The sequence below is a fragment of the Hemiscyllium ocellatum genome, chromosome 46 (genome assembly GCF_020745735.1).
Source record: "Hemiscyllium ocellatum isolate sHemOce1 chromosome 46, sHemOce1.pat.X.cur, whole genome shotgun sequence".
NCBI classification, from domain to species: domain Eukaryota; kingdom Metazoa; phylum Chordata; class Chondrichthyes; order Orectolobiformes; family Hemiscylliidae; genus Hemiscyllium; species Hemiscyllium ocellatum.
The window spans coordinates 7,082,492-7,097,490 of NC_083446.1; the positions used below are offsets into that span (position 1 = coordinate 7,082,492).

The 14,999-nt window shown below is 42.6% G+C and overlaps 1 protein-coding gene across 6 annotated transcripts in view; it reads right to left on the bottom strand.

Moving 5' to 3' along the window:
* LOC132836361 (RNA-binding protein 4-like) overlaps window positions 1–14,999 on the bottom strand; it is a 135,454-nt gene that overhangs the window by 105,022 nt on the left and 15,433 nt on the right. The gene's annotated exons all lie outside the window — the stretch shown is intronic.

A 14,999-nucleotide genomic window follows, 5' to 3' on the forward strand; every position in this document is an offset into this window, starting at 1 on the left:
GCTGATAGTTAAAGTACAGAAGGAGTTGCATTATGCATGCAAGGAGCCATGTTGGTTTTCAGGTCCCAATTCCAAAGGAGTTTCCAACACATCCTCAGGATTCCTTCCCTCCTCCATCCTACAGGCTAAAAGTCAACTCAGGCTCAGCAGATATCCCATTGCTAAGTCTTTGCTACTCTGCATTATTAATGGACTTCACCAGTGTTTTTCCCAAGACCAACTGTTGAGATCAGTGGCACAAAACTCCCTGCTGACTCAAAAGCAATTCATGTATTGAACTTCATCAATGCTTTGCCTATTTCAGATAGTGAGACTTGTGAAAAGCTTTGCTGAGGGCCAATCAGAAAAGCTCCCAAATTGATGGGTGGCTCCATGCTGCAAGTATTGCTGCAATTTTATCTCCAACAGGAGTTTCTGCGAAGACTCCAGCTATCTTGTGATCTACATTGCAAATCTGAGAGATTGTCTTATCGCCCTCAGCAGCAAAGGGTCAAAAATGGCAAGGTATGTGTAAGGTGGTGGGAACAAGAATGTTTTCAGAGATGCAAATTTTGTTGTTGATATGTGCCAAACTCCCAGGAATTAGCTATAATTTGCCCACAAGGAAATGATTAGCTGATCTGGTACTGGATTGATACCTTATGTTGAAAGGCTTCAGCACTCCACTCTTGGGTGCTGCTTTAGGTACAATTGCATACAAGACCACATCTAATGGAAATTAGATCTTCCTAAGCAGGATTACTGGTCTCAGAATCTGTCCAGGTGAACAGGATGCTTCTTCTGAAGACTGTCAAACTGGGCTGTTGTATTCCACAAATGACATTTCATTGCAGAGTTCCTTCTCTGAAACCAATGTAATGAATAATGCATCTCATACCACCTCCAGCTACATGTGTGCGTGTGTGTATGGGGTGAGGGGGCATTGGGTGATGTGCTACAATGAAAGAGAGACTACAATTCATGAAGTACCACTCCATGACTTTCAGAAACATCTCCAAAATATTTCACATTGGAGACATTATGCTGGACTCTGAACACAGAACATGGAAACAGACCCTTCAGTCCAACGTGTCCATGGCAGCCCAATTTGTCAAACTAAACTAGTCCAACTGAGCCACAACTGAAAAGGGGAAAAATGGAGAAAGCAGAAAACATTGATTGTAAATGTGAATGAATACTGTCGTTAAGAATTCCTTGTAAATAGCTTACAAAAGCATCACAGACCATTCCTGTTTCTGTTGTCACCCAAATTCAGATAGCACCCAATTGTTAAACCTTGAATCTCCGAAAGAGAGACAGCAAGGTTCTTACACTCTGGCTCTGTGTAAAGTGGGCTGATTCTTGTCTAGTCTTGCATTGTGTTACGTCAAAGGTTCTTCATTTAATCATAGATATCCTGTGTAATTGTTCATTGTCTCTGCAACGTCAACAGTGTTGAATAAAATTCATGGAAGGAAAAGGTTTTGTTTCGTTTTATGCAAAAGCTGCATTTATTCATAAGAGGCTAAATTTCACAAGAGGTCTTTTTTCTGTCCCATTATCTCTTTTTTTAAGTCACCTATAATCAAGAAGAGAGGGAGAGACTGGCCTTGTCGCTCAACAGTCCTACATGAGCAACCTTGCTAGGTTCCATTATGGGAGTCTCCAGAAACAACTTGCTTACTGTGCACTCATACATATGCACCAATAGAGAATGTTATCCATATTTACAGCCAGTGGTATTAATGAGATATCACAATGAGGTATGTTTAAGATGTGTGTTTTGTCCTTTCTTTTGTGAAGAGAGATTTTAAGTCAGAGGTACCAAGCTTGCTAGTGAAGGTCCATAAAGTTAACAGGTTGGGAGGCCTCGGGCTTTTAGGTTAGGACAATAAAAGCAGCCTCAGTGGCTGTGGCCACATCTTACAGACCAGGATGTGTAGTTTTTGTTTAAGCTTTTAGATTCGGCAATTGCTATGGGGTCTTGGAGAGGTGGAAATTATTTTGTGATCCCTCTTTCAATTACAACCAGAACTAGGGGCTGTCTTTCTAGGCTACTGGAATGAATGAGAGACAAAATATGTTTTTGAATTTGCCTTTTGCCAAAGGATGGCTTACGAGATGTTACTATATTGGAACAGTTAATTAGCAATAGTTACTGTAGCTATTATTCTGTTAAGTTTTCCAATGGAGTTGTTATTCTAAGTTCTTCTTTCTTTTGTTGTATTTTAACTATAGTGTTTGAATAAATTGTGTTTTGCTTAACATCCGATAGTCTGACCAGTCTAATTACACCTGGAACATAGCACCTCACTTTACCTTTAAAGTAAGAAAATGTTAAGGTCTAGGCTACCTTCTTAAAATATTCTGAGAAGGCCTTGTCTGGCCCAATACAGAAAAAGAGGAGAAAATTGGCATGAATAAATGCTAAAGAACTTAATGACAATGTGAAGCTTCTATTGTCTTAATTTGGGATAAAAGAAGTTGTGCAGGATGATAGACTCAGTGCAGTGAACACGTGAGAATGACTTAAGGAGAAAATGTACGAATAGACCAAATCCCACTGAAATGAAAACCCATAAAGATACAAATGTAAGGGAACAACATTTAAGTCCATCTGGTCTAACTTGATATATAGCCACACACTGCTGCTTCTCATACACACTGAATAGCGTCCAGAGTCTGTCTTGGCTGCAGATCAATCGGTTATGAAGAGATGGTTTCTTTTCCCTTTTAAGCTTTTCACGGAACAAACAGCACTTGCAACATCTTTTGGGCATCCCCTGCGGATTATATGTTCCCTTTATATTCTTGAGGATCTTGTCATCTGTGTGGTAGTCACGTTCCTGAGAATAAGTGTACTGGGCTTCACTGGCTTCAAGCTAATCCTGACTTGTCAATACCGCCACCAATTTAATTAAACCCTATTTATTTTGTAAACATCGACCAGCAACTGGCTAAAAGAGATAGGAGGAAATAAAGCTGGATGGAGCAAAGAAAAGAATGAAAAATATAAAGGATGAATTAATTGTTAAAACGATGGAAATAAATGGTTTCATAGAGATATATAGCACAGGAACAGACCCTTCGATCCAACTAGTCCATGCCGACCAGCCATCATAAATTAATCTAGTCCCATTTGCCCATATCTCTCTAAACTCTTCCTCTATTCATATCCCCATCCAGATGCCTTTTAAATGTTGTGATTATACCAGCCTTCACCACTTCCTCTGGCAGCTCATTCCATCCATGCAATACCCTCTGCATGAAAGGTCCCTTTTAAACCTTTCCATTCTCACCTTAAATCTATGTCATCTAGTTTTGGACTCCCCGACCCTGGGGTAAAATACCTTGGCTATTCATCCTCTCCATGCCCATCATGATTTTATAAACCTCTCTAAGATCACCCATCGGTCTCCAACGCTCCAGGGAAAATAGCTGCAGCCGATGCAGCCTCTCCCTCTAGCTCAAATCCTCCAACCCCAGCAGCGTCCTTGTATATGTTTCCTCACCGCTCTCAAGTTTCACAATATCTTTCCTATAACATGGAGAACGGAATTGACAATAGTATTCCAAAAGTGGCCCAATCAATGTCCTGTACAGCTGCGACATGGCATCCCAATTCTTATACTCAATGCACTGTCCAATAAAGGCAAGCATACCAAACATCATCATCTCTACCCTGTCTACCTGTGACTCCATTTCTAAGGAACTGTGAACCTGCACCCCAAGGTTTCTTTGTTAGGTAACACTCCCCAGGTCCCTACCATTAAGTGTGTAAGCCCTGCCCTGATTTGCCTTTCCAAAATACATCTCACATTTATCCAAATTAAACTCCATTTGCCATTCCTTAACACATCTGTCCCTTTGTACTCTGAGATAACCTTCTTCACTGCCCACTAACTACCAATTTTAGTTCCAACTGTAAACTTACTAATTCAAACCTATTTATTTTTTAAACATCAACCAGCAACTGGCTAAAAGAGACAAGAGAAAATTACATTGCTCCGAACAAAATGAAAAATATAAAGGAGCAATTAAAGATAATTGTCAAAATGAAAGAATGGAAATAAATGGCTGCAAGTATGGTTTTGCCTGGTTATAACTAATTGTCTAACCTTTCTGATACCTGATCACCATACAGCTGTACTCAATTCTTCCTAATAACACACCAAATAGTCTCTCAACCCTAATTACATCAAAGTCTTGATGTGGAGGATCTGGTGCTGGACTGTGGTGGATGAAGTTAAAACTCACACAGCACCCAGGTTACAGTTCAATAGGTTTATTTGGAAGAACTAGCTTTCAGAGCCACCTAATGAAGGAGCAGCGGTCCAAACACGAGTGCTTCCAAATAAACCTGTCGTGTTGTATTCCTGCCTATTCCCAGTAACCTTTCACCGCCTTGGTTATCAACAATCTACCTATCGTTGCCTTAGAAATATTCAAAGCCTCCACTTCAGAAAAAATGCTTCAAAAATTCATCTTTCCTCTGTATTAAAACCTCTTTAGTCTAAAACCATTTGTACTCTCCCAATTATTCAGTTTACTGGAACACTGGTGCCAATACGGTACAGTTCTAAATCATCCTAATGATACAGGCACCACTTTTGCCAGTACTGGTGTCAGTGCCCATAAGATTGGCTCAGTAGAAATGAATTTCAGTTTAAGTTACATGTTAATTTCACTAAGCTTAGTTGCCCTAAATCAATCGGAGTGTGGCTCATGTAATAACCTGAAGAATGCCATCTTTAGGTTCTGCTTTTTAATTTGGTGCCTGGTTCCTCATTCTGACTATTCAGAACTTCTTACTATGTCACTGGAACCTGCATGGACCATGATGACTGAATCCAATCTTCCCATTGGGCCAGTGGGCGGCACGGTGGCACAGTGCTAACCACTGCTGCCTCACAGCGCCAGAGACCCGGGTTCAATTCCCGCCTCAGGCGACTGACTGTGTGGAGTGTGCACGTTCTCCCCGTGTCTGCGTGGGTTTCCCCCGGGTGCTCCGGTTTCCTCCCACAGTCCAAAGATGTGCGGGTCAGGTGAATTGGCCATGCTAAATTGCCCGTAGTGTTAGGTAAGGGGTAAATGTAGGGGTATGGGTGGGTTGCGCTTCGGCGGGTCGGTGTGGACTTGTTGGGCCGAAGGGCCTGTTTCCACACTGTAAGTAATCTAATCTAATCATTGTTAAGTCCTTTTCCAGCTATGAGAATATGCCCAGAATCCCAGCATTGGATAGGTAACAATGCTGCAGAGTACAATGGCAATGCCCATCACTACACCCAGACCAATCCCATCTGCTCTGCAGTTGTGTCACAATACATCTGAAGACTGTGATTAAACAAGAAATCTATTTTCTGATATCAGATTAAGACTGCTGAGTCAAGTTTCCATACGCTATTCTAGTAGGATGCTCCTGTGGTGCAGCAGCAGTGTCCCTACCTCTGGACCAGAAGGCCCAGATTCAAGTCCCACCTGTTCTAGGGGTATATCATAACATGCCTGAATGGGTAGAGGTAAAAATATTTACTTTGCTCCTTTCGCCACCACAATCCTTTCATTACCCCCATTTGATAGCTTCCTGTACTGAAGTGCAATTAGATCCTCTATCCTGTATCTTTCACTCTCATCAACCAGTGGAAGTACCTCAAATCTATCTGATAATTACAGTTTTTAAAAATGTATTCATTATTTTTGTGGGATGGATCCCTAGTTATCTTCGAGAAGGTGATGGTGGTTATCTGCTTTCTTGAACTGCTGCAGTCCACCTGCTGTGGGTTGACCCACAATGTCATTAAAGAGGGAATTCCAGGATTTTGACCGAGCGACAGTGAAGGAACAGCTGATATATTTACAAGTCTGGATGGTGAGTGACCTGGAGGAGAACTTGAAGGTGGTGGTGTTCCCATGTATCTGCTGCCCTTGTCCTTCTAGATGGAAGTGGTCATGGATTTGGAAGGTGCTGTCTGAGGATCTTTGGTGAATTTCTGCGGTGCATCTTGGAGATAGTACACACTGTTACTCTCCATTTACTGCTGTATACCGCTATTTAATATTCTTTGGTTGACAGAATTCCAACTGGCTCTCCCTAACCACATAGTTTTTAATTTGCTACCGCAAATGTGCACAATGACAAATCATCCCAAATCAATCAACTTGCAAAGACATGCCAAACTTGACTGCTGCTCAAAGATTTGGGGAAATTGGGCATACGTGACTTTGGATCAAGTTCTGGAAAATAGGCTGAGAATAGTTAGGTGGTAGTTTTTGACCAGCAAAGACTCAATCTGCCTCTTCTTGTGCTGTAGACCTTTCCCAAGACATGGGTCCCAAGCCAACACTTACTGCCCATCCCTAATTTCTTCTTGGGGTGGGAGAAGTGGGGTAGATACCCCATAGCACAACTGATACGTTTCATCCTCACAAGATGTTTGAAACACTAATTTTCTTCAGTGTTGTACGCAACACTGATTACGCAGGGAGATGTGAAAGGAAGAAACAGAGTGCAAGGGGAAGCAGAGAGTTTCATCAGGATTAATGTTGCTCAGTTTTGCATTGAATGATAATCTCAAAGATCAAAGCAGAATAGAAAATGTCTTTTCAGCAATTTAATGAGATAAGAAAATGATGATCCATTTGGCACGATCTCTAACAGCTGAAGGCTCTCTGAATAATGTCAACTGAAGAGCTGGAATATTTTACAGTACAAAGACTTTCATCCTTATTGTAGATGAAAAGATATCTTAATTACAATACAAATTGAAGCTGATGCTGAACATTGATGCACTATAAGATATTAGGAGGGGAGTAAGGAATGCTTCCATTTCCCCAATTTCCTCTCCACTGCATCCAAAATCTTGCACCATCACCAGGTAAGTTAGCAGGCACACTGTGGCTGAGTGCAGTTGTCCAGACAAGGAGCAGATCCTCATGGCACTCCACGTGTCAGATGACTTAGTGCCATTCTCCTGTCTTTCCCCCATATTCTTGCACATTCTTTCTATTCAAATAATTATCTAATGCCTCCCTGAATGCCTCAATTGAATTTTGCCTCAAAACACTTGAGCAATTCGTTCCAGACCTGAACAACTCAGGTGAAACAGTCTTTTTCTCTTGCTACTTTTGCAAATTATTTTAAATTCATGCCCTCTTGATCCTGATCTTTTTTACAAGCGGGAAGAGTTTCAATCTACACCATCCAGGCATGATTTTGACAACTTTAACAGATCTCCGCTTAGCCTTCTCTCCAAGGAGAAAAACCCCAAACTCTCCAACAGACCTTCACAACTGAAGTTTCTGATCTCTGGAACCACTGCTGTAAATCTCTTCTGCACTTTCACCATTGCGTTCACAACTGAACTGCACTCAATACTCCAACTGAGGTCTAATGAATGTCTTTTCTGCTACTCAATGCCCTTTACACTGTATGTTTGGTTAAGTGCTCTACCCAACTGTCCTGCCACATTCTACTACCTATGCACATCTTCACCCAACTCTGTCTGCTGAGGTGGAGGTGGGTGTTACAGATGCTGGAGATTACAGTCAGGATTAGAGTGGTGCTGGAAAAGCACAGCAGGTCAGGCAGCATCCGAGGAGCAGGAGGCTGGATGTTTCGGGCTAAAGTATTCATCAGGAATGATGAAGGGCTTTAGCCCAAAACATCAATTTTCCTGCTTCTCAGATGCTGCCTAACCTGCTGTGCTTTTCCAGCAACACTCTAATCTCTCTGCTATTGTCCTTCCTAAATGATTGCATGCCTATTTTATGATGTCTGTCCATGCTCTCTCTAGCTATATACATCACCTTACACTTCTGTACGTTGAATTCCACCTGCCATCTATCTGCCCACTCCACCAACTTGTCCACATGCTTTTAAAATTCTACACCGCTCTCCTTACTACTTATATGTCTATATTATATCGAAGAGTGTGGTGCTGGAAAAGCACAGCCGGTCAGGCAGCATCTGAGGAGCAGGGGAGTGGACGTTTCAAGCATAAGCCCTTTATCAGGAATGCCTGAAACATCAACTCTCCTGCTCCTTGGATGCTGCCTGACCGGCTCTGCTTTTCCACACTCTTCAACCCTGATCTCCAGCATCTGCAGTCCTCACCTTCTCCTCATCCATATTATATCATCCACCAATTTTCAAACTGCACACTAAGATCTACAACATTCATGAAAAGCAAGGGCCCCAACACTGACCCTTGAGAAACACCGCTGCAAATCTTCTCTCCATCCTGAAAAGTATCCACTGACCACCATACCTGGCAGAAGAATAACAAAACATTTTGTTACTTTGTTGTGTCCCTATTATTCCATGGGCTATAAGTTTTCACAAAATAGTTTTGTGGCACTGAACTGGATGCCCTTCAAATGTCCATGCATACCACATTTGACTATTAACTAATTTGACTAATCCCAAATAATTGTTTCTAGAAGCTACCCCATCACTGAAGATAAACTGACAGGATTACAATTGCCCTTAAAGTCTTTTCAGGACAAAGGTGTAGTGTCTACAATTCTCCAGTCCTTTGGCCCCGCCTGAGTCTAGGAAAGATAAAGATGACCACCAGTGTCCCTGCAACTGCTACTCTCACTTCCTTTAACATCCTGAGCTGCATCTCAGTTTATCTGCCTCTTTACTGATTTTGAATCCTTCCAGTGACAGAACTTCCTCCTCTCTCACCATGACCTGGGTAGCATCTACCACCTTGGTAAAGACAGATGCAAAGTACTCATTTAGTACCTCATCCATATCTCTTGCCGCTATGTGCAAATCCCAGTTTTTGGTCCTTAATTGGCCCTACTCCCCCTTTACCACCCTTTTATGCATGATGTACCTGTCAGGGATTTTGGACTTCACCTTTATGTTAGCTGCCAAACTTTTTTCACAAACCCTCTTCAATTCTCTAACATGCTTTTTTTAAACCTTCCTCTGAACTTCTGTATTCCTCATATTGATCAAATGTATTTCTACCCAACACCTTCATAGAAGAGAACTATGACCCACACACACTGACAAAGGAAAGCAGACAATTTCTCTGTGCGTAATTTAACCAAGCTAATGCTCTTTATCCCTCTCAGGTATCACAAGGCACTTGCATCATGCATTGAGAAAACTCCTTGAAGTGTCCCAGGTCACAGGACTTAGGGGAGCAGGCAGGTGACTGGAGAAGTCAGACTAATTTGACAGGTCTTTTCAAAACAAGAGCTAGCAGGAGAACAATGGGCCAAATGACTTTCCTTCTGTGTTCCATTAAAGAATCTAATTTCACCAACAGATGTATGGAATGAGCTGCCAGAGGAAGTGGTGGAGGCTGGTACAATTGCTACATTTAAAAGGCATTTGGATGGGTATATGAACAGGAAGGGTTTGGAGGGATATAGGCCAGGTGTTGGCAGGTGGGACTAGATTGGGTTGGGATATCTGGTCAGCATGGGTGAGTTGGACCGAAGGGTCTGTTTCCGTGCTGTGCATCTCTATGACTCTAGGTTTGTTCTTCTCTGCAAAGATCTTCTTAATATCAATTCTCAGCTTGATGCTCCTCGGCTATGGAACCAGGCAACAAAATTCACTGTTCTTTTTGAATGTGGCCAAGCTGATCCTTGCCTCATGTCCACTGGTTCAAGGCTCTATGAATAAGCCAGCAGCACAGATTAGGAGCCACAACCCAGACCAAGGATCGATGGAGATTGATTCAATTCACTGGCTTGGCAATGAGAACGTACAAATTATCTTTTTATTTGCAGAAATGCTGTCTGCATTTGGCTTTCAACACCCAGAACGCACTGAGTGATGCATATGGCAGGATCAGATACATCAAGGTGATTTAATAGACTATAAGAGACCTTAAGGCATAGAACATAAAGGCTCCAGCAGTAAATGATCAGCTTTTCACAAAGACGCAGACATACTGCGAATCTTAAAAATCCAATAAAACTCCATCAGCAAATTAGATTGAGACACAAAAGCTAGGAGAGGTTTCAAATTGGATCAAAGACATGGCATGCTTTCACTGCAATTTATACCAATATATCTTTATGCAAAAGCCCCAAAAGTGTTTGGTGGATGTGTGATTGAGTTGGGAAAGGGGGGTGGGGGGGCAGCTGAATTTTGTTTTCAGTGTATATATTTGTTAATGGAATATGGGAGCGGGTGGTCACTGGTCAGTTCCAGCACAGCCTAATCCCCAGAAGTGGTGGGAAGCTGCTATCTTGAACTGCTGCATTTCTTGGGAACTGCTGAATTACTTGGGGCTTCAGTTTGGAACCCCAGGGAGTGAGTAGATGAGCAGTTAGTATGTTAGCCCTTTCTCTGTGTTTCAACTTGGAGACGCAAGACAGATTGTACCCTCACCATTCTGCAGCCCTGGTTGGACTCAGCTAAGTCGGCACACAGAACAAGGAGGTCTGTGTGGATGATACTGTGCAGCATTACACTGTTCATTCAGAAGAACATAAGAAATAGGAGCAGGAGTAGGCCATCTCACCCATCAAGCATGCTCCACCGTTAAGATCGTAGCTTATCGTTTTGAGCACTCAGCTCTACTTACACCCCCCGCTCACCATAACTCTGAATTCCCTTACTGTTCAACAATCTATCTCTACCTTACAAACATTCAACAAGGTAGCCTCAACTTCTTCACTGAGCTGGGAATTCCAGATTCACAGCTCCTTGGGTGAAGAAGTTCCTCCTCAGCTCAGCCCTAAAGCTGCTCCCCATTATTTTGAGGCTATGCCTCCTAATTTTAATTTCATCCACCAGCGGAAACAACCTCCCTGCCTCTATCTTACTTATTCTTGCCCATCAGAGCTCACGTCTTGTGGGATCTTGCTGATTCTGAGCTGCGACAGGAGTAGGATCTCTGAAGCTCAAGGTAAGGTATGAAGAGTTCTGAAAATACTCCATCATGGTGACTGCACCTCACTGCCAGTCGGGACTTATGCTTCAAAATACATTTAAGATGCACCCAGCAGATACGAACAGACCTGTCGGTGGTGACTTCCACAGTTGGAATAGGGTACTAACAGCCCAAATTACTGCTAACCCTAACCCTAACCCTAACCCTAACCCTCTCTTATTCCTGATGAAGGGCTTATGCTCGAAACGTTGAATTCTCTATTCCTGAGATGCTGCCTAACCTGCTGTGCTTTGACCAGCAACACATTTGCAGCTGTGATCTCCAGCATCTGCAGACCTCATTTTTTACTGTCAATATTGCAAACTGTCCTGCAGGCTAATTACATCAACTTAATTAAAAAACCCCGCCAAGAAAACAGTGGCTAAATAACACAAAATAGTTAATTAGCTGTAAAACACCGAGACAGGTGATCGTGAAATGCCCGTATATAAAAAGATAAATATCACCGCCCATACGAAGATAATGAAAGTGAGGGGATAGAAGTCTTCCATCATTTGTATTCAAGACTGCACAGTGGGAACTGGAGCAGATTCTTTTTGAGCAGATTTGAGGTATTGTCATGAACATGTGAAAATGAATCCTCAAACAAATTGTAGAGTTGCTGGGCTGCTTACAACACGCTTCTATCTGGATCAATGACCATTACAGGATCCGACTGCACGCTCCAATTTCAGAACTCATTTATTTCCGTTGAGACAGCAAATGAAGGAGCAAAGTGGCAGACTGATTGAAGTAACGAATGCAGAAAGATTTGCATTTTTAAAAGAAATGAAAATGCTGTCAATGTTCAACAGGTCATAGAATCTCTACAGATGATGCAGAAAGAAGCCATTTGGCCCAGTGAGTCTGCACCAATCTCCCAAAGAGCATCCTACCCAGACCCACCCCTCCCCTTATCCTATCCCTGTGACCCTGCATTTCCCATGGCCAATCCACCTAACCTGCACATCTTTGGACTGTGGGAGGAAAGTACAGCAACCGGAGGAAACCCACACAAACACGGGGAGAACATGCAATCTCCAAACAGTCACCCAAGGCTTGAATCAAACCCAGGTCCTCCGCACCAAGAGACAGCAGTGATAACCATTACACCACGGCACCGCCCTGGTCAGGTGTGGAATGAAAGAGGCGGCAGCGACTGGAACATCTCAGGTTCAGCTTACAAGGATCCACAGAGCTAGGAAACAGCAGGCTTGAAGGCAAATAAAAGTCTGTGATTAGGAGAATTCAAGATGATTAAGTTTCAGTGGCGATGCTGGCTACAGAGGTGACTTCGCGCAATAAAAGATGGAACAGAGATCTAGGACATGTGTAATCGGCAAAATGCAGAAATCATTCACCAACTCTTAAAGGTTACCTCCATCTTACTCTCCCAACAAATGCTCCTCAAACTATCGAACTCATCCCGTTGGTTCCAATCTTTCTAAAACAGTTACATTTACGTGGTAAGGCTCTTGTGGTAGCAACTCTACCTTTAGGCTAGGACACCTCAGTAAAGTTCCACCCAAAATTACTAACATTTTATTTTTTTAAACTACTAACCACCAGCAGTAACCATACCAATTAAATATTTAAAATTTAATATTTAAATTTTTAACACGGATCCCATTATGGACAATGCGAACCATTAGAAGTGAGGAGGAGGTAGGGAGAGAGGGCAGGGACTAAATCAATGTAGAATTGGAAGGGGGGAATAAAGCACTGTTGCCCCCGCAGTGACCACATATTTCTCGAGGCATCAAAAGCATTGATGGACACTGCATGCTCCCTGGAAATTCTTTTTTTTAAAAACCCGGAAGTACTATTTCACACAACTGAGGGTAGTGGTGGAAGGCTGCTTTTCGGACTGGAGGCCTGTGACCAGCTGCATTCTGCAGGACTGGCACTGGGCCCACTGTTGTTTGTCATTTATCTGAACGATTTGGATGAGAATATAGGAAGCATGGTTTGTAAATTTGCAGATGACACAGAAAGTGGTGGTGTAGTGGATAGTGAGGAAGTTTATCCAAGAGGAGGAAATAGAGCACTGTGTCCCTACATTGCCACCTCTCACTAAGGGCCTCAACAGCATTGATGGACATTGCATACTCCCTGGACATGTCGCATTTGTAACAGCAGCCAGCTGTCTTTTCAGAAGGTAACAGATCACAAAAACAGGAGCAGATAATTCTGTCCCTTAAGCTTGTGTTGGTCCATTTAATTACATCCTAACTCTTTTTGTTCAAATAGTTAACACGGTTGTACATAAAATAAAAATACTTCTGTTGCAGTTTCATATCTTTCATGCAATGTACAAGTTACTGATCCCTTCTAGACACTTCAGGTATTCTGTTCTGTTCCGATCAGTGCAAGACGAGAAGCCATCGAAATTGTGTATATTTTTCAAAAATCATTCTGTCTGCTTTGAATACACTCTTGGCTGGATATATTTTTAAAATTCAGTCATGGGAGGGCGGCACCACTGACTAGGCCAGCACTTTATTGTTGATCTCCAATTGACCAGAGGGCAGTTACAAATCAAACCACGATGCTGTAGTTCTGCAGTCATGTATAGGCCAAGACCGGGTAAGGATGGCAGTTTCCTTCCTTAAAGTGAACCAGCTGGTTTTTCCTGACAATTGACAATGGTTTCCTAGTCATTGCTAGACTCTTAATTCCAGATTTATTTTTACTGAATTCAAATTCCACCATCTGTGATGGCAGGATTCAAAACCCAGGGCCCCAGAATGTTCCTTGGGTCTCTGGATTAATAGTTCAGTAATAATGTCACTCAGCCATTGCCTCCCCAAATAGGTTTGACCCAGGCGGAGAGAGAAGAAACAATGAGGCTTGGGAATGAGACGTCTGACTTGGGACCACAGATGATTAGTACTTTGTACACCAGCAGCACAGTTAAATATTCTGCAATTAACCCTCGACGCTGCTTCAATAACATACTCTTGACTTCAGCCTCATATTTCACAACATCTTCCATGTTCAAAACACTTTTTAAAATTTTTATTTAATATAATGATCTTCAGAATCTTTTAAAATGACTAACAGCTACCCCACACTTTCTTATTGACACAACCCAGGCACTGGTGGTCAACTGCTCAACCATGATAGGCATCACATCCAATCTTCAGTCCTGCTCTCTGAAGCACTGGCTCTCAAAGCCAACGCCAGGTACACACCACTGGAGATATGCAGGAATGATAAACTTGGGACCTTATTGATCCATGCAGTGCAGCTACAGACTGGATAAAATTTAAGTGCTTAGTGATTTGCCTGCCTCACCATCGATTCTGGGGCAGTAAGTCTACCTCTATTTGGCTGTCTGCATCTTGCCCAAACTCGGCTTCCTTCATGTTTAAACCTGAACAGCAAGCACCATCAAGTTGTTCAAGTGTGGCAGAGCATTGAAGAGTTGGGTCTAACTCTGGTCCCCCCCCCCAAAATCAACACTTCCAAGGTACAGGCAGTATTCAGACGTGATGAACTTGCATCTGAAAAGATGCGAGAGATCAGACAGCTCTTAGTCTGTGACAGTATCACAGATGCTAGGAGCACCTAGTTCATTGTGACAGCTTAGAATGCAATGTAACTCCAAGATGTCTACGCAACATCAGACAACACAAAACTCTCAGCAAATGACACATGCAAATGGTTATGAAAGCTTTTAAGATATCAGATTCTCTCTTCCAGCGTCAATGCCTACAAACCGTCAGTCACCATCCCCATGACTCAGCTGTATAGGGGAGAGACTGTACCAAGAGGTTTGCTGGTATTGATCTTGTCTAAACCAGGATACCTGATCTCTGTTCCAAGGTATCTTTAGAAATAAAAGAAACAAACAGTCTCCCTGCCAAGGAACCCTCTCATTATCCACTGACCCCTGCTAGAAAGTGACTTGTGGATATAGAGTTTGGACTGGATTGCACTCAGCACTTTTGCCCTTCACTCCAAGACCGAACAACCTCACAGAATAGTTACAGTGCAAAAGGCGGCCATTCGGCCCACGGTGCTTGCACTCGCTCTTCAAATGAGCATCATCACCAGGTGTCAATCTCCTGCCTTTTTCCCACAACTCTGCACGCATCCAGTGCCTTCCTGAAT